A 22,052-nucleotide genomic window follows, 5' to 3' on the forward strand; every position below is an offset into this window, starting at 1 on the left:
GGCTGATTTCAGTTTCCTAAACAGTACACTGCTTTCTTTTCCTTTTTGATTTGTTTTTCAGTATCACTTACCATCTGGGATTTTTGAATCTGGCCACCCTTCATCCTTACAGCAACATGCTGGTCCAGAATCTGATCAACTCCCTTTTAAAAGACGCTCCCATGTGGATTTACCCTCATTCAGCCGCCCCCAATATAATTTCTCAAGCTCCTCGTTAATACTACTGTAATTAGAATTTGGCACTTCACCTTATCTATAATTATCTTAAACCTTATGGAATTATGATCACTGTTCCCAATATGGTGAAGCATTGGTCACCTGGGCCGGCTCATTCCCCAATATAAAGTCTGGTACAGCCCCTTCCCCAGATGGACAATCTCCATACTGTTCCAAGTAACCCAGCTGGATATATCTGACAAATTCTGCCTTATCTAAGCCTCCGGCAGTAAGCGAGTCCCAGGCAATATTGCAGAAAACAAAATCACCCACGAACACAACCCTATTGTTTTCACACCTTTCCATGATCTGCTTACTTATATATTCCTCTATCTCCTGCTGCCTATTGGGAGGCCTATAGTCTCACCCCATCATAGCGATTGCATCTTCCCTATTCATGAGCTCTACCCATAGGCCTCTCTGGATGAACCCTCCAAGATGTCCGCTCTCACTACAGCTGTGACATGCTCCTTAGCCAGTAATGCAACTCCCCGACCCCTTTACATCCCTCCCTCTCCCACCTGAAACATCTAAACCCTGAAATGTTGAGCCAGCCTTCTCTCAACCAGGTTTCTGTAATGGCTACGTCTCATGTACTAATCCAGGCTCAAAGCTCATCAGCCTTACCTTTTATATTCCTTGCATGAAAGTAAATACACTTCAGTCTGCCAGTCCCTTTGTGTTCATTAACCTGGCAGTAGCCTGTCATATTCCCAGCAGTGACTCCACAACCAGAAGACACAGTTTAAAAAATAAGGGGTAGGCCATTTAGAACAGAGTTGAGGAGAAATTTCTTCACACAGAGAGTGGTGGGTGGATGGAATGCTCTCTCCCAGAAGGTAGTGGAGGCCCAGTCTCTGGCTACTTTCAAGAAAGAGTTGGATAGAGCTCTTAAAGATAGTGGAATCGAGTGTTGTGGAGATAAGGCAGGAACAGGATACTGATTGTAGATGATCAGCCATGATCATATTGAATGGTGGTGCTGGCTCAAAGGGCCAAATGGCCTACCCCTGCACCTATTGTCTATTGTGACATTGACGTAGTAACCAGGCCTGACTCTGCTATGATTTAGAATGGGGGAGCAGGAGTTGAGGGGCTGAATAGCCTAATCCTGCTCCAATGTTCTTCTGCAAAAGTCACAACCTTGGTTGGCGGCTCTCTAGGAGAAAGTGAGGACTGCAGATGCTGGAGATCAGAGCTGAAAATGTGTTGCTGGAAAAGTGCAGCAGGTCAGGCAGCATCCAAGGAACAGGAGATTCGACGTTTCGGGCATAAGCTCTTCTTCAGGAATGAGGAAAGTGTGTTCATCAGGCTAAGATAAAAGGTAGGGAGGAGGGGCTTGGGTGAGGGGCATTGGATTTGAGTGGATTGCCTCCCCACTCCGGCCTATCACCCTCACCTTGACCTCCTTACTCCAGCCTCTCACCCTCACCTTGACCTCCTTCCACCTATCGCATCTCCAACGCCCCTCCCCCAAGTCCCTCCTCCCTACCTTTTATCTTAGCCTGCTGGACACACTTTCCTCATTCCTGAAGAAGGGCTCATGCCCGAAACGTTGAACCTCCTGCTCCTTGGATGCTGCCTGACCTGCTGCGATTTTTCAGCGACACATTTTCAGCGCTGGCGGCTCTCTAGTCAGGATTAACAAATGTCGATATGAGTGGATTGCCTGATGGAGGTTTGGTTCCCAGACCACCCTGAACCACCCATTGAATTACTCAGGACCACTGTTTGACTGTGGGCTGCATCACAAAGTCAGCTGACTGGTGAACTCTGTCACCAGGGAAACTGGCCTGACTCCAGCATCTGTCAATCCCACTTTGTGAAGAACAGAACCAGAAAGATCAATGACCAAACCACTGGCAATGGAATTTTTAAATTTCTTTGATAGATTAGATTCCCTACAGTGTGGAAACAGGCCATTTGTTCCCAACTACTCCACACAGACCCTCCGAAGAGGACCGCACCCAGACCCATTCCCCCCTGACTAATGCACCTAACACCATGGGCAATTTAGCATGGCCAATCCACCCTGACCTGCACATCTTTGGACTGTGGGAGGAAACTGGAGGGAACCCACGCAGACACGGGGAGAATGTGCAAACTCCACACAGAGAGTCGCCCGAGGGTGGAAGCGAACCCAGGTCCCTGGTGCTGTGAGGCAGCAGTGCCAACCACTGAGCCACCATGCCATCCCAAACAGCCAGCACAAGCTCGATGGGCTGAACACCCTCCTTCTGGGCTGGGTCAGTCTGTGACCCCACGTATTGGAGAGCTGCTACATGATACAGCTGAGCTGTTGGCGTGGCAACCTGTTGATGCTTTTAGTAGCGACAATGCTTTTCCTTCGAGCCCAGGAGGAGGCCATTTAACCCATCGTACTAACTGGAGGGGGTGGGGTGAGATGGTTACTCCCACACTGTTGAAAAAAATCTGTCAGCATTTCCAAATGGCCACAGATGTAATGGCAATTAAACATTGACTGGAGAATGCAGGGGAGTGAAATAAAGCATCTTTCTTGGCCTACTTACACACATTCCTGCCTCTCATCTCCCCGGTGGCTGGTTCACATTAATCCTGCTCCACTGACTGAGACGTAAGTCACTTGTGTCAAATTCATCCGATGAGTTGCCGGGGAGTAACCCCACTGACTATTCTCCAGTTTCTGCAGCCAGTGATGGAGAGTGGGGGTGGGGGGAGAGTATTTTCCTTTCAGGCTTTCCTCTTTCCCCCTCGGCTTACTAAGGAAATGCAAATACATCATGTCAAGCCAATCGGATTTCGTTACTAGAGCTGAACGGGGGCCCTCAAATCAAAGTTCAGATCATTTGAAGCCGTTCCTGCAATTAGGTAAAAGGTAGATTGCTGCTCAATTCCTTTGCCACTTGTTAAAAACACATGGTTCCTGAGCCCCCCACCCGATATATCCAAAAGTGCACTCTTTCTACGGTAGAGTTCCATTTGCCCACTGACATTTTGGTAAACAGTCAGTCTTCACACACGTGTTGACTATGTATCATATCTTGGGAAGTGGAGTCTCATGGTGAAAACATCATAGATACATACACACGCATGACCACACACACACACACACACACATATATGCTCACATGCAGATATACATCCACACAGACAGACAAGTGCACCTGCATGTGTACAAAAACACATTTGAGCAGATTTTCATATATACATTTACATATAGTCACACAGAGACAATGCACACACACACACACACACACACACACACACACACGCGAACATGCTCACTCTCACACAGTTAAGCAAGGGCCTTCAAATATACACATACAGAGTCATAGATTTACATGGGTCCACATTCACACACACAAGAACACACATGGACACTACAGCCACACATGCAAGTACAGACACAGACACAGGCAGGATCACAAAGACACACGAATATACACATACGGATGCAGATACTCACATGACATGCAAATTCACACACGGGAATGAACATACAAACGGACAAACACACACACACAGATTTGAACATACACACGCACAAAGTCACGTGCACATACATACACACACGAGCATTAATGCATACAAACATACATATACACATGCACAATTATGAGCATACAGACACACCAATAGACAAATAGACATAAGCATGAATGCAGGGACACACGAATGCACATACAAGGGCATGAACAGACAAAACTACAAATACACACATGCACACAAACATATATACACGGGCATGAACAGAGAGAAACACACACACATACGCACACACGCATGGAACATGCAGCCACATACACACATACACAGACACTCTCACAGACAGACGCAGGCATAGGGACACGCGCACACATACGGACGCACACACAAATACACACGAACACTCTCACATACACACACTGACACAGACACAGATCGATAACACGCACACAGACACACACATGGACACACACACACGAACACACACTGAAATTCTCACATATATACACAGAACATTGAACAGTACGGCACATTACAGGCCCTATAGCCCTTGATGTTGTGCTAACCTTTTATTCTACTCTAACATCAGACTAACCTCCACTCCTTTCATTTTACTATCATCCAGGTGCCTATCTATCGGTCGCTCAAATGTCCCTAATGTATCTGACTCTATTGTCACTGCTGGCAGTGCATTCCATGGACCCAGCACTGTCTGTGTAAAGAACCAACCCCTAAACCTCTCCTAAACCTTCTTCCAATCACCTTAAAATTATGCCCCCTCGTGATAGACATTTCCACCCTGGGGAAAAGTCTCTGACTATCCACTCTATCTGTGCCTCTCATCATCTTGTACACCTCTCTCAAAACACCTCTCATCCTTCTTCGTTCCAGTGAGAAAACCCTTAGCTCCCTCAACCTTTCATCATAAGACATGCCCTCCAGTCCAGGCAGCATCCTGGTAAATCTCTCTGCACCCTCTCCTAGGCTTTCACATCATTCCTATAATGAGGCAACCAGAACTGAACACAATATTCCAAGTGTGGTCTAACTAGGGCTGTATAGAGATGCAGAATAATCTCACAGCTCTTAAATTGAATACCCCTGCTAATGAAAGCCAATACACCATACACCTTCTTAACAACCTTATCAACTTGGGTTGCATATTTGAGGGATCTATGGATGTGAACCCCAAGATTCCTCTGTTCCTCCACACTGCTAAGAATCCTGTATTCTGCATTCAAATTTGACCTTCCAAAGTGAATGACTTCACATTTTTCTAAAATGAACTCCACCTGCTACTTATCAGCCCAGTTCTACATCCTGTCACTGTCTCGTTACAACCTACAACAGCCCTCCACACTAAGGAGTTTTCCTTAATCCTACCCACCAAGGCTTTTTCATGCTCCCCCTTCTAGCTCTCCTAAGTCCATTCCTCAGTTCCCTCCTGGCTACCTTGTAACTCTCTAGAGTCCTGTCTGCTCCTTGCTTCCTCAACCTTAAGTAAGCTTCCTTCTTCCTCTTGACTAGACATTCCACATCTCTTGTTATCCAATGTTCCTTCACCCTACCATCTCTTCCTTGCCTCAGTGGGACAAACGTATCCAGCATTTGTAACAAGTGCTTCCCTGAACAACCTACACATTTCTGTTGTGCATTTTCCTGAGAATAAATACTCCCATTTTATGCTCCACAGTTCCTGCATAATAGCATTGTACCTCCCCCTGCCCAATTAAATACCTTCCCATACGGTCTGCTCCTATCCCTCTCCATGAGTGTAGTAAAGGTCAGGGGGTTGTGATCATTATCACCGAAATGCTCTCCCACCGAGAAATCTGACCCCTGACCTGGTTTGTTGCCAAGCACCAAATCCAATATGGCCTCCCCTCTCGTCAGTCTATCGAGATATTGAGTCAGGAATCCTTCCTGGACACACCTGACAAAAGTTGCTCCATCCAAACTATTTGCACTAGGAAGATGGGAACACATACACAGATACACACGCACAGACATGGATGGACATACACGGACACACATGCACAGACACGGATGGACATACATGGACACACACGCACAGACACGGATGGACACATACGGACACACACGCACAGACATGGATGGACATACATGGACACACGCACAGATACAGATGGACATACATGGACACACACGCACAGACATGGATGGACACACATGGACACACACACACAGACACGGATGGAAATACACGGACACACATGCACAGACACGGATGGACATACATGGACACACACGCACAGACACGGATGGACACATACGGACACACACGCACAGACATGGATGGACATACATGGACACACGCACAGATACAGATGGACATACATGGACACACACGCACAGACACGGATGGACACACATGGACACACACACACAGACACGGATGGACATACATGGACACACGCATAGACACGGATGGACACACACAGACACATAAACACACACATGGACACTGTTACATACACAGACAGACAGACAGACACACACACACACACACACATACACACACACACACACACACACACGGACACTATCTCACACACAGACACAAACAGACACACGCACACATACACACACGCGCACACACATACACACAGGCATGCACGTACACATACACTCACTCACTCTCGTACACACACACATGCTCTCAGCTGTCAGAGTAACAATGGAAGACTTCCTCCTAGCAAATTAATAAAAGCTGCTGATTTGCTTCCATGAATTCCTTGGCAGAATTCCGGAATATATGAATAGGCCGTCCTGAAAGCATCACTTGCCTGGAATTCCCTCTCCCACCCTGCGGATTTCTGTCATGCGGATTACAGCCCAGTAATCCAGCACTGGCAGCTCACCTTTGTGAGGTTAAAGACCCCGCACTGCACAATCAGTGACAGGATAAAGAAAGTGCAACCTTCCTTTCGAGAGTTCTTCAAATTGACTGATGAAAATGAAGACTGAAAAGGTAATAAAGCTGGGGAAAATGGAGAGAGATGAAAGGGAGGTGAAAGGTAGAGAGGAGAGCCAATGTGCAGTGATACAGATTACAGTGAAAGAGAGTTCGTGGGTTAAATGATCTGCAAATCGCGGTTATGTAAGATCAAAAGGAAGATCAAAAGGAAGAAATATAGGTTGTGAGTTTGAATTCCAGTTGTCTGAACTAATTTTTATTTCCTTCCAACAGGAAGTAAACCTTGACAGGAGGTGAAGACCTGCAGGAGTATGCAGCAGGGAATGACTGGGATCATAGAACCCAGAACATGACTTCACAGGAACAGGCCTTCGGCCTACCATGGTGTGCCGAACATGATGTCAAATTAAACTAATCCCTTCTGCCTGCCCTTGGTCCATATCCCTCCATTCCTTGCATATTCATCTGCCAATCAAAAAGCACCTTAAATGCCCTTATTTTATCTACCTGCCTCCACCACCACCCTGGCAATGCATTCCAGACTCCAACCTCTCCCAGTATACTAATCTTGTCCCTCATATCGCCTTTGAACTTTCTCCCACTCACCTTAAATGCACGCCCCCTTGCATTAGACACTTCAGCTCTGGGAAAGAGATTCAGACTGTGAATACTGTCTATGCATCTCATAATTTTATGGACTCCTATCAAGTCTCCCCTCAGCCTTCACCACTCCAGAGAAAACAGCCTGAGTTATTCTAGCCTCTCCTTACAGCTCTCAGAACTTTTTACATCGCAGTAGAGGCCCCTCGGCCCTCAATGTTGCACCAACCTGTGACACCACTCTGAAGCCCATCTACCCTAACTACTCCATTTTCATCCATATGTTCATCCAATTACTACTTAAATGCCCTTAAAGTTGGCGAGTCTACTACTGTTGCAGGTTGGGCATTCCTGGAATAAGAACCTACCTCTGACATCTGTCCTATATCTATCACCCATCAATTTAAAGCTATGCCCCCTGGTGCTAGCCATCACCATCTGAGGAAATAGGGTCTCCCTGTCCACCCTATCTAACCCTCTGATTATCTTATATGTCTCAATTAAGTCACCTCTCAACCTTCTTCTAATGAAAATGGCCTCAAGTTCCTCAGCCTTTCCTCGTAAGACCTTCCCTCCATATCAGGCAACAATCTGCTAAATCTCCACTGCACCCTCCAAAGCTTCCACATCCTTCCTATAATGCAGCGACCAGAACTGTACACAATACTCCAAGTGCGGCCGCACCAGAGTTTTGTACAGCTGCAGCATGACCTCGTGGCTCCAAAACAAAATCCCTCTACCAACAAAAGCAATGTACCATACACCTTCTTAACAACGCTATTAACCTGGGTCAAGAGTGTGGTGCTGGAAAAGCACAGCAGGTCATGCAGCATCTGAGAAGCAGGAGAATCGACGTTTCAGGCATAAGCCCTTCATTCCTGAAGAGTAGCTGTCTCCACTCTCCTTCTTCAACAAGGAGATAACATTCACTCTCCTCCAGTCTTCTGGCACTATTCCTGTAGGCAATGACAACGTATAGATCAAAGGGAAGAGCTCACCAATCTCCTCCCTGGCTTCCCCGAGAATCCTAGGATAAATTCCCATCCGGTCCAGGGGTTTTATCTATTTTTACACTTGCATACACTCCAATCCAGGCAGCAACCTGGTAAACTCCCTCTATACCCTCTCCAAAGCCTCTGCACACCCCCATTAAGGTGGTGACCAGAACTAAACACCATTAAATGGATTGCCCTGACAACTGCGTTGGCTAACTGGAGGGCTGAGGGTAGTCCTGAGAACAGAGGGAGCTGGGAAAACGTTCCCCAAATCGCCAAGTGGTTTCTCGCAACGTAAACTGGGGAAGGGTTTTCTCTCTGACTGGAGGGTCGGCAACCAGAGCCTTAAAATAATTGGCAGGAGCAGAATGAAGAGAGCTCTCCCTGCCAAGTAAAGTCTAGAGCACAGAGAATTCTGGAGGAACTCAGCAGGTCTGGCAAGACTGTGGAGAGAGAGAGAGAGAAAAACAGAGCACACGTTTCAAGTCAGTACAACTCTTCTGCAGGACAATAGCTCCAAAGAGTCATACCAGACTCCAAACATTATTTTTTTTTTGTCTCGCTCCACGGACATTGATGAGTTTCTCCAGCATTCTCTGGTTTTGGTTCAGATTTCCAGCATCTGCAGTGTTTTGCCTTTACCTGAAATGTTGCAAATTTGACAATCGGCAATTTGATAAGATTTGAAGGACTGTGATATGGCAGGGTGGTGGGGAAAGGACAGGGTAGTGAACTTCATTGGACAGCTCTTTCTAACAAGCCAGAAGAGACAGAGTGGACTGAATGGCCTTCTTCTTCTGACAGGGCCATCACAAAAATGGCGTCTCCACCCTTAAACTGGGAGGACAAAATCCAAAAATGTTTGTGAGTGAACAAGGAAAGTGATTTTCCTGCTCTTTTTGCTGAGTTGTTTAGATTAGATTCCCTACAGTTTGGAAACAGGCCTTTCGGCCCAACCAGTCCACACCGACCCTCCAAAGAGTAACCCACCCAGACCCATTTCCCTCTGACTAATAAACCTAACACTATGGGCAATTTAGCATGGCCAATTCAGCTGACCTGAATATCTTTGGACTGTGGGAGGAAACCGGAGCAAACCCACACAGACACGGGGAGAATGTGCAAACTCCACACAGACAGTCGCTGGAGGCTGGAATCGAACCTGGGACCCTGGTGCTGTGAGGCAGCAGTGCCAACGACTGAGCCATCATGTGAAGTGTTTTCATATTCCTATTTCTATGAAGCATCAGTAATATTAGGAGGAAGCCAATTTAGTCCCTTGGGCAGGCTCAGTCATTCAATTTAGATCCTGGCTGATCTGTATCTTAACTTGAAAACCCACAGACCACCCTGATGTCTTACAGCTTGTAGGAGGACGTGGAATGATATTTCCAGCTTTCTCTCTGTTTCCCCTGAGCAGAGGGGAAGGCTTTTAAATGTGCTGCTTGAAAGGCAAGATTTAGCAGCAGCAGGAATACACAGCGCACAGGAATCTCTCCTCTCCCTGCCTGGGAACGGTAAATGTGAATGGTACGCTGGTGCACAAGATGTGACAGCAGCGCTGCCTGCATTTCTCCCTAAGCAAAAAAGTCATCTGCTCCCCTTGACCAGGAGCAGACCAGGGCAGGAGGAGCCATCACTGTCTCCTGGAGAGGGGGACAAACACAATTCATGTCAGTAGGTCCCCAGGATGAAGGAGAACTGGCCCCGATTTCCTGATGATTCAGCAACTTTATCAGAAAGTACGCAGCCATCCATGTGTTTGTGTGAGTGTGGGTGTGAATATGCATGTGTGCACATGCAGCTGTGTATATGTGTATATATATGCATGCATGTGTGCGTGTATACAAAAAGTGTATATGCAGGCATGTGTACGTATATATGGGCATGTGTGTGTATATGCATGTGTCCGCATGCAGCTGTGCATATGTATGCATGTGTGTGCATGCAACTGTGGATTTCTATGCATGCGCGCGCGCGTGTGTGTTTGTGTGTATACAAGTGTACATGTAGGCATGTGTACGTATATGTGGGCATGTGTATGGGTGTGTGGACATGCGAGCAACTAAGTCTGCACATGTGTGTACATGAGCGCCTGTGTCTGAGTGCAGCTTTATGTGTGTGTGTGTGTGTATATGTGTGTGTGTGTGTATCTGTCTGTTTGCATGCATGTGCTTACACATCTATGCTTGTTCGTCTGTCTCGATGTGTGTGCAAAGGTGCAATTCTGTTTGTGCGTGTTTATGTGCATGTCGATTGATCGGCCTATGCTTGCTGTTAAATACAGTAATCATGTTATTAATCAGTACCTCTGGGGCTAGGAGTGTACTGATTGATAACTAAGAATCCACATAATCAATGTAAAAGCACACACTAACTAATGAAAGCACAATACAGAGGGTATACACGTCACAGTCTACACGTTATTTACAATATAAATCACACCAATAATAATGCAACTTTGCCCTAAATACAATTTACCTTCTCACCTGCACCCTGTATTGACTATTTGGACACCTCAGTGGATCACAGTATTTGAGGAGAAACTGACTTAGCGCGGTATGATGGTTCAGTCGTAAGCATTGCTGCCTCCTAGTGCCAGGGACCTGGGTTCAATTCCAGCCTCGGGTGGCTATCTCTATGGAGTTTGCACTTGTGCCGTGTGTCTGTGCGGGTTTTCTCCGGGTGCTCCCACTATTCGAGGTTAGGTGGATTGGCCATGGGCTAAGGTAGGTGAGTGGGCCTGGGTAGGATGCTGTTCATTGAGCTGAATGGCTTGCTTCCACGCTGTATGGGTTCTATGAACCTACTGCTAATATTTCTTGTGGCCATTCAGTTTTTATTTCAGATATATAAATTAAAAAAAATATTAACTGGACAGTATAATACAGTAAACCATTATAATTTTTTCCAGTTCTGAAGGAGCCAGTTACAACAAAGCAATACATTGACCTTCTCTTCAAAGTCTCACACCAGCTTTGGTTAGGTCAGTCTAGCACAGTGCCTGTAGAATTAACCCCTGATGATTACTTGAAGTGGAAACATTTGTCAGAGGTTCTGTTCTGAGTCAGTGGTGAGTTAAATGCTCCTGGGCGATGTGCAAAGATATCGACAACAGACAGGAGCTGCAGAAAAGAGCTGTGTCTGTCAGAGACACCCTGGGGAACGGAAAACTTTCACCAAACAGGATAAACAGTGGCTAGACAACGTCAAGTTCAGCACATTATTCATACACAATGCAAAGATGCTGCTGGGAATGAGGTGAAGCTGACAGTAATGTATGTCGTTTGAACACTAGGTAGGTCATAGATCATCTTTGAGCTCACCAAACCACCATCACCACCCACATTCACCCGACGCCCTCCCCCCTCCTCCCAACCAACCCCTAACCCGAACTCTGCATTGTACAGCCCCTGCCAGCAGCTTCAGAGCATGCTCCTGAGGAACACTGCCTTTTTCCTTCAATAATCCTTTATCAACTTGTTATGGACATATAGGCAGACAGACAGAAAGATGGACAGACAGAAAGACAAATAGATAGATAGATAGATAGATAGACAAACAGACAGACTGACTGACTGACTGATGGACAGATAGTCAGACAGGCAGATAGATAGATAGACAGGCAGACAGACAAACAGACAAACAGACAGATAGGTCGATGACAAACAGACAGACAGATAGATAAATAGATAGACAGACAGTTAGACAGACAGACAGACAGACAAATAGATAGATAGATAGATAGATAGATAGATAGATAGATAGATAGATAGATAGATTGATAGATAGATGGATGGACAGATGACTGGATGGATAGATAGATAGATAGATAGATAGATAGATAGATAGATAGATAGATAGATAGATAGATAGATAGATAGATGGATGGACAGACAGATGGCTGGATGGATAGGCAGACAGATAGATAGATAGATAGATAGATAGATAGACAGACAGACAGACAGATGGACAGATGGTACCAGTATAATATGGTCTGACTGTTAGCTCACACAATATATACCCAAAGAACTGGGTTCCTAGATAAGATAGATATCTTGAAGCTTATTAACTAGTTTAAAAGCATTGCTATCATATCATTGATTTATCCATAGTCTGGATTCAGTGATAAGTGATGTGACACATACACAGAGCTGACTAAATACTCACAGAGTGACTGAGAGGGAGTGACTGAGGGTGAGGTGGGTACCTTTATATAAAACATTGCATGCTGTGATTTTGTGCATTGGTTTGGGAGATATATTTCCTGAAGAAAGTGAGGACTGCAATGCTGGAGACCAGAGTTGAAAAATGTGGTGCTGGAAAAGCGCAGCAGACCAGGCAGCATCCGAGGAGCAGAAGAGTCGATGTTTCGGACATAAGCCCTTCTTCAGGAATGAGGCTGGGCTGAGATAAAAGGTGTGGGGGGGGGCTATGATTTGGGGGAGGGGCGCTGGGAATATGATAGGTGGAAGGAAGTGAGGGTGAGGGCGATAGGCTGGAGAGGGATTGGGGACGGAGGGGTCAGGAAGAAGATTGCAGGTCAAGAGGGCAGTGCTGAATCCGGGGGTTGGGACTGAGATAAGGTAGGGGGGAGGGGAGATGAGGGTATACTTCCTATCTGGAAGCTATGAAATGACACAATAGGTACCAGTGGCACAATCCATGACGGAGTAATTCGCACCAATATAGTCTGGCTCCTAACCTCGCAACTTAAATTTCAGGATCTAATTCAGCATCCTTGATGTCTAGGACTAGGCAAGGTTGCAAAAATTCAGTAGCCAATCAGCATGAAACAAGCTATCACAGATAGCAGGATAATAAATGTCGAAATTATCATGGTTAATGATGTTGGTTGAGGAGTAAATGTTGACCAGGAGACCAGAAACGCTTCCTGTCTCTTCATCAGATAGCACCAGGGGAGTTTCTATATCCACCTGAGAGAATAGATGATGTTTAAAATCTCATTTGGAAGACACGGCTCCATCAGTATCGCTCTGGAATGTAAGCTGAGTTTATGTGCTCAAATCTCGGGGGCAAGGATTGAACCCATGACCCTCTGAATCACAGGGGAGTGTATGGCAACCAGAAAAATAGCAACACGAGTAAGCGATTCAAGGATATTCAGTGTTATTTTTTTCTGTTGACATCCTGCTTATTGTAATGTACCATAAATTACAACTCACTGCACGGTTATCCACACACATGGCTTTGTTTAAACCTTGGATTAAACCCCTCCAGTCTGTTCCTGTATTCGGCTGAATCACTGCCACCAAAAGAGAAAATGCTGGAAAATCTCAGCCGGTCTGGCAGCATCTGTAAGGAGAGAAAAGAGCTGACGTTTCGAGTCTAACTGACCCTTTGCCAAAGCCGCCAAACTGCCAGAATAGATGAGCAGAGGTTCCTCAGTGCCATGGTCAAACAAAGTCCTCAGCTTTCTGAACAGAAAAAGGCATAACTTCCCTTCATATGGAGACAGTTCCAAATTTCCACCACCTTTATCACAATACTGGCAAGATATGAACCAATATTTCATCTTCCATCTTCTGATTCTGAGACCCTCAATGTTCACAGACTGGTCACAGACTGGTGGGTGGCACGGTGGCACAGTGGTTAGCACTGCTGCCTCACAGCGCCAGAGACCTGGGTTCAATTCCTGCCTCAGGTGACTGACTGTGTGGAGTTTGCACATTCTCCCCGTGTCTGCGTGGGTTTCCTCCGGGTGCTCTGGTTTCCTCCCACAGTCCAAAGATGTGCGGGTCAGGTGAATTGGCCATGCTAAATTGCCCGTAGTATTAGATAAGGGGTAAATGTAGGGGTATGGGTGAGTTTCGGGTCGGTGTGGACTTGTTGGGCCGAAGGACCTGTTTCCACACTGTAAGTAATCTAATCTAATGAAATGGTTTTGAAATGGAGGAGACATGGATTCAAGATGGCTGCTGTGGTCACCTGACCAGCTTGAACAAGCTCATGATCCCAATGTGAAACAAGCAAAGGCAGTCTAAGTTTACATTTTATCAAAAGCCCTTGAAACTCAGTCGGACCTTTACCTTCTACTTTTGATGAACACCATCCTGGAAGCTCCACACATTGGGATGAAAGTCACTGGCAGATTGCTGAACCGGAAAAAGCAATGAAGCCAAACACGGGGGTACAGATGTGAAGTGTGTTTCAGGAACACAGCTCTCAGGCTGAAGCAGAGAAGAGAAATGGATTTGTAGCACAGAACTAGAAGGTTTCCTTTCCCTACCTGCTTCTCCCAGCCTCTCATGAAACAATAGCTGGTATTGGAACAGACTGGAGAAACATCGAGTCACAGTGAGGATACTTATAGTTCCTGTCACTACTGAGGATGCAAGACTTTCATCAAACAACAATCAATTCACATTAGAAATCTAATGCCTCAAGGAGTTTAATTTTTCTTAAAACTGTATATTCTTCACCTTCCTTTTGTGCCAGACATTCGCTCTGATTCGAACTTTATGCCAGTATTTGTGTATTTTCGCTGTCACATTTTAGTTTTGTTTTCTCTCAGTGTTGGGAGATAATATGATTCCTCTTTCTTTCATCTAAGAAAACTTTGTAAGAGGTCCCTTAATTTTGAATGTGGCGCTGAAATGGAAATTGGAAATAGCTGTGCACTAAAAATAACAAAGTATTTGTTCTGGGTGATTGGGTGGCTAGGGTTAGGAGACCTGAAAAAAGGAGATTCAATCCCCCCTCCTCACTAGGGGTCAATGCAACGTGAAGAAATGGCCCCACAACACCCTTTAATGGCCTGCCTTTTTTTTTATTCATTCATTTAGCATCCATCCCTCGTTACCCAGAGGGTAGTTAAGAGTCAACCATCACTGTGGGTCTGGAGACACATGTAGGCCAGACCAGGTAAGGGACACCAGATTTGCTTCCCTAAAGGACATGAGTGAACTGGATCAGTTTTTCCAATAATTGACAATGGTGTCATGGTCATCATGAGACTCTTAACTCCAGATTCCTTATTGAATTCAAATTCTACCATCTGCCATGGTGGGATTTGAACCCAAGTCCTCAGAACATCAGCTGAGTCTTGAGATTAATAGTGTGGCAATAATACCGCTAGGCCATTGTCATAGAATCATAGAGCCATTGAGATGTACAGCATGGAAACAGACCGTTCAGTCCAACCTATCCATGCCGACCAGATATCCCAACCCAATCTAGTCCCACCTGCCAGCATCCAGCCAATATCCCACCAAACCCTTCCTATTCATATACACATCCAAATGCCTCTTAAATGTTGCAGTTGTACCAGCCTCCACCATATCCTCTGGCAGCTCATTCCATACACGTACCACCCCGTGCCCGTCATAATTTTGTAAACCTCTATAAGGTCACCCCTCAGCCTCCGACGCTCCAGGGAAAACAGCCCCAGCCTATTCAGCCTCTCCCTGTAGCTCAAATCCTCCAACCCTGGCAACATCCTTGTAAATCTTTTCTGAACCCTTGTCTTTGAGGTCTATTGAAAAGCCTCAAAACTAAAAGACCTGGATTTGGAATCCTGTCACCAGTAGAAGAGTTTCTCTGTATTGATCCTGTCAAGTTCTTTAGCAATCAACTTAAACACCTTAGTTAAGTTACATTCAAAACCCAAGGTGGATGGGGGAACAATTACAACATTACAAAGGCATTTGGACAGGTTCATGAAAAGGAAAGGTTGAGAGAGCTATGGGCCAAATGCAGGCAAATGGGACTAGATTAGTTTGGGAAATGTGGTTAGCATGGATAGGTTGGACTGAAGGGTCTGTTTTCATGCTGTAGGACCTTATGGCTCTATGACTACAGTCGAGGCAAAATGGCGTCATGACCGGTTTTTATGCTGATATGATTCTGTTGAAGGTGCACTTCAGCTCCTCTCAGACCAATCCATCTTTCTAAGGAATTGAATGTTTTTAGCCTTTAATGTGGTGTCAGGTTCATTAGACTGGCCAGGATTTGTTGTCCTTCCTTAACTGCACCAGATTGTGGGGACAGGAGTAGGCCATTCAGGTTATTGGGCCTACCCTGCTATTCAATACAATCATGGCTGATCGAACACTTCAATGGTTTTAACCACCCGTATCCCCGAAACTCTGTACACCACTGGAATATGGAAATTGATCAATCTCCACATTAAATATGCACATATACTGAGCTACCACAGCACTCTGTGGTTAACTATTCCAAAGGGTCAAAACCCTTTGAGCAAACAAACATTCTCCTCATCTGACATACTTCGTGGTTTTAAAGTATTCTCTCCCAACCAGGAAACATCTTATCCTCATCTATACTATCCATCCATTTAACGTTTGTGAAAGTTTTCATGAGATCACCTTTCATTCTTCATCCCACAGAGAATAGAGGCCCAGTTTATACAATCACACATCACAGGCCATCCCACAATCCCAGAAGCATTTCCCAAATCCTTAGCCTCTTCAGTAGATCCAAACCAATCTGAAATTGAACTTAAACTCGGTTCCCCTCTCAACAAATGGTGTCAAAATAACCAATATTCATCTGCAATTTGAGATTTTATTAAAGTTATACTGAAATGGACTGTGTGGAGTTACACTGACCTGGACTGTGTGGAGTTATACTAACCTGGACTGTGTGGGTTTACACTGACCTGGACTGTGTGGGTTTACACTGAAATGGACTGTGTGGGTTTACACTGAAATGGACTGTGTGGGTTTACACTGACCTGGACTGTGTGGATTTACACTGACCTGGACTGTGTGGAGTTACACTGACCTGGACAGTGTGGAGTTACACTGAACTGGACTGTGTGGATTTACACTGACCTGGACTGTGTGGAGTTACGCTGACCTGGACTGTGTGGAGTTACACTGACCTGGACAGTGTGGAGTTACACTGACCTGGACTGTGTGGAGTTACGCTGACCTGGACTGTGTGGAGTTACGCTGACCTGGACTGTGTGGAGTTACACTGACCTGGACAGTGTGGAGTTACACTGACCTGGACTGTGTGGAGTTACGCTGACCTGGACTGTGTGGAGTTACACTGACCTGGACTGTGTGGAGTTACGCTGACCTGGACTGTGTGGAGTTACACTGACCTGGACTGTGTGGAGTTACGCTGACCTGGACTGTGTGGAGTTACGCTGACCTGGACAGTGTGGATTTACACTGAACTGGACTGTGTGGATTTACACTGATCTGGACTGTGTGGAGTTACACTGACCTGGACAGTGTGGATTTACACTGAACTGGACAGTGTGGAGTTACGCTGACCTGGACAGTGTGGATTTATACTGAAATGGACTATGTGCAGTTATACTGACCTGGACTGTATGGAGTATAAATTAAAATACATATGTATCTTTGTATAATCTGACAGTATGGTTTACAGAGGAGCCTCAATTTTCCCAAGATGATGGATGGGCAGGATTTTATTCGAATATTCGACTAGTTGGGCAATTGATTTGACCTTCTACAAAGAAGGCCACACTGCACGTAATTGCATTAAAAAGCATGTTTACAGAGTCTTTGTTTCAATCAGTCATTGTAATTTGTGCAAACACTGGATATCGCTTAAAAATTCATGATTTTGTTCCAAATCACATCACTTTTTGTGTCAATGAAGTTCAATGAGGTGGAGGTCAGTTATTTTTTGTAGAATATATCCAGCTGCTGTTGCTTGAGATGCTGCTGTCTCTTTTTTTGTGAACGATAACATTTGACGCAGATGCATCAACTTCATGGCATCGACTTCATCTTATGGTTCACACCACTCCATGAAAACTGTCGATAGCTTCATTCATGTGGACTGCCGGAGTTATCAGTATCTCATTTTCCTTATCGTCTGCGGAGTCTGTCCTTTCCCACTGTTCTTGTGTGACTAAATTGACAATCTGATCATCGCTGAGTCTCTCTGTTCCAATGTCGTTGTCACAGCTTACCCAACCATCGATCTCAGCCTCTGTATAGTCTCTGAATCCCATCTGTCTGCAGTTCGCGGTGATGTCAGTTTGTTCTGGACAGATGTCCTCTTTGCTGTCAGGACTCCCAACATACAAACCATTGTACCAACACTCTGCAATTGTCGATGGCTTGATGCGGTCCCAAGATTCAGCAGTCATGAACAGACCGCCCTTGACAGTGAATGCCTTCATACTTTCCTGCACTCGTTTCTCCAACTTTAAGTACATTTAAGTCGTCATTGGACAAGCGTATGGATGTACATGGAATAGTGTAGGTTAGATGGGCTTCAGATTGGTGTGACAGGTTGGCGCAACATCGAGGGCCGAAGGGCCTGTACTGCGCTGTAATGTTCTATGTTCTATGTTCTAATTGTCACTGCGATCTGCTTTCTCTTCACACACATAATAAGTACAACAAATTCAATCACTTGTAACAGATACGTACTCGGAACAAAGTCAGAGAGGGGATGACCACAGCACTGATTTTGTCATGCGTTTTAAATCCTTCAGCATATGAGTCATTTTTACATGTTAAAACTATTTTAATGCTGCGACAATTGACCGAATTAGATTGTTGCAGCAGTGTCATTAATACCTCAACGATGCAACATTTGTACATCGTCTTCAGTGCAGGTATTTCTCATTTAAACAAAAGATGCAAATGGTGCATCATTGTCAGGAACACCTCTTTGCTGTAACAGTTTTACAGGACCTTCAGATCCTGTTTAGATAATCCAATTTTCGATAATTAACGGTAATCAACGCTCCTCTGTATTTACACATAAACATTCATTCTGAACATTTATTTATCACATCCTATATAAACACATTGTGTACTATTCCCCCCCCGCTGATATTAAGTTAACAGGCTGTAGTTTCTCACTCTGCATTTCCCACCGTCCTTAAATAGTGAGGTTATATTCGCAATAAAGTTAGGACAGTAATGCATGTAGACTCTCTTCCTACAACACTGCCCCAAGAAGATTTCTCAACTTTAAATCCTGCTAAATTTCCTAACGCTACTTCTTTATTGTTAGAATTTTAAAATCACACAACACCAGGTTATAGTTCCACGGGTTTATTTGGAAGCAGTAGCTTTCAGAGCGCTGCTCTTCCATCAGGTGGTTGTGGAGTGTAAGATCGTAGGACACAGAATTTATAGCAAACATTTACAGTGTGACCTAACAGAAATTATATATTGAAAAAGACCTGGATTGTTTGTAAAGTCATCTTTTAGAATGGGCATGTTGGTTTCAGTTCTCTCATATGTAAATCGCAGAACTTTCTTAAAGTTACATTCTCCAGTTCATTGAACACTGGGGCTCAGACAGCCTCACACTGGGCACCTCACACCTTCAGTGCATTACCTGGGCCAACGTGACACTAATTGTCAAAGTTCACTTGAGAATGTAACTTTAAGAAAGTTTTGGCTGTGGCCTCCAGGGAGGGGCTTGGGTGGGGAGTGGGGTGGGGTGGGGTGGGGGTAGGAGGTGGTGTGGGGGTGGGGTGGTGTGTGGGGAGTGGGGTAGGGTGGTGTGTGGGGAGTGGGGTGGGGTGGGGTGGTGTGGTGTGTGGGGAGTTGCTTGGGGAGTGGGGGTAGGGTGAGGAGTGTTGGGGGTGGGGTGGGGGTGGGGTGGTGTGTGGGGAGTGGGGTGGGGTGGGGGTAGGGGGCTGGTGTGGTGTGTGGGGAGTGGGAAGGGGTGGGGGTGGTGTGTGTGTGGGGAGGGGTGGGGGTGGTGTGGTGTGTGGAGGGTGGGGTGGGGTGGGGTGGTGTGTGGGGAGTGGGGTGGGGTGGGGATGTAGGAAGTAGGGGGTGGGGTGGCAGTGGGGTGGGGGATAGTGGGTGGGGTGAGAGTGGTGTGGTGTGTGGGGAGTGGGGAGGGGTGCGGTGGTGTGGTGGGGTGGGGTGGGGGGTAGGGGATGGGGTGGTGTGTGGGGAGTGGGGTGGGGTGGTGCGGTGGGATGGTGTGTGGGGAGTGCGGTGGGGCTGGGGTGATGTGTGGGGAGTGGGTTGGTGGTGTGGTGTGTGAGGAGTGGGGTGGGGTGGGGTGGGATGGGGTGGGTTGGTGGGGTGCGGTGGGTTGGGATGCTGGGGTGGGGGGATAGGAATGACTACCAGAAGTGCACATCCCGAGAATGAATAAAAAGGTTGAGCGACACAATACAGTAAAGACTGGAAGAAAATAACCAAGCATCTGATTTTAAGGACTTGATTACACCGAAGGTAATGAAGTGAATAGAATGGGAATTTCCACTTGGATTTGTGTATTTCTGCAAACTATCCTGATGAGCATGAGACGTAAACCTTTGGCAATCCGTGGCAATGCTCAAGATAGGGATATAGGCCACAAGTGACTCCTCATCTCATCGAAGGGTGGAGCAGGATCGAGGAGTTAATTAGCCTCCTTTGGTTCCTAACTCCCTTTCTCCCCTCCATTCGTGCTATCCCCTCGTTCCCTGTTACATTTCATACAGCTTCAGCCATTTTTGCCAGCTATTTGTTGACCCCCCACCCCCATTGTGTGTGTGTGTATGTGTGTGTGTGTGTGTGTCTGTGTGTGCATATATGTATTTATGTGTGTGTGTATGTATGCGTGTGTATGCGTGTGTATACATGTGTATGTGTGTGTGTATGTGTGCCTGTGTGTATATGTGTGTGTGGTTGTATGTGTGTGTCTGTGTATGTGTGTTTGCGTGTGTGTGTGTGTGTGTGTGTATCTGTGTGTCTGTGTGTGTCTATGTGTGTCTGTGTGTGTGTGTCTATGTGTCTGTATCTGTTTGTGTGTGTGTATGTGTGTCTGCGTGTGTGTGTGTGTATGTGTGTGTGTGTGTCTGTGTCTGTGTGTGTGTCTGTGTGTGTATCTGTGTCTGTTTGTGTGTGTCTGTGTGTGTGTGTGTTGGGGGGAGTGGGGGGTGGGGTGGTGGGGTGTCCATGTCCCTGATGGCCAGCCTACTTGTGCTTTCTCAGCTCTGGTTCAAACCTGACTTGAGCTGCTCTGAGGTCGGATTTGCTTTCGGTTCAGGTTACAGGGTCAGGGGCACAGCCTTTGTACGGAGTACCTGCCCAGTCCAAATACAAGTGACAGAAACCGTCTCCACTCTTCAGTCACTTATTGAGAGGAAGTCTCTACAAGATTAGTCAGCTTCAGCCAGTCACACATTGCTCTCTGCGGTCTGCTACTGAAACCTGAGATGTATCAGTGGACACCCACAGTCAGTAGGTAATCACAGCTCGATCTCTTTCATCATTAACACACCTCTTTGTTACCCTCACCACCTCCTGAGGGTGGCCTCTATGTCCTCCTCTGTCTCTGGTTCACTGCAACATCATTATGTGGCACCCCTCTGTCTAATCAGTACGAGTTTTACTAATTGTCCCTTATGATTGGCAAGGGATGGTTTACTGAGGGACCGAGTTCAGCATCTCCTGAAGCTGAGAGTGAGCGATCAGCCCATGTTAATTTCCATCCGTCTCTGTTCCTCAGGTGAACCAGTTCTCTCACTCACTCACGCCAATGCAGCTAGTTCTGCAATTGTTCGCAACATGACTCCTGAAGCAATTTGAATTTGCATGGCACCATTTCATGCTTCAAGGCTTTATGGGATTCCAATGCATGATTTTCCTAAGGAGGCCAGGCAAGTTAATCAAATCATAGAATCCTTCCAGTGTGGAACTAGGCCATTTGGCCCATTGAGTCCACACCGACCCTCTGAAAAGCATCCCACCCAGGTGGGGGAGTCCACTGTTAGAAGGCATAGGTTTAGGGTGAGAGGGGAAAGATATCAAAGGGACATAAGAGGCAACTTTTTCACACAGAGGGTGGTACGTGTATGGAATGAGCTGCCAGAGGAAGTGGTGGAGGCTGGTACAATTGCAACA

Source organism: Hemiscyllium ocellatum, chromosome 3 (genome assembly GCF_020745735.1).
Source record: "Hemiscyllium ocellatum isolate sHemOce1 chromosome 3, sHemOce1.pat.X.cur, whole genome shotgun sequence".
Classification (NCBI taxonomy): domain Eukaryota; kingdom Metazoa; phylum Chordata; class Chondrichthyes; order Orectolobiformes; family Hemiscylliidae; genus Hemiscyllium; species Hemiscyllium ocellatum.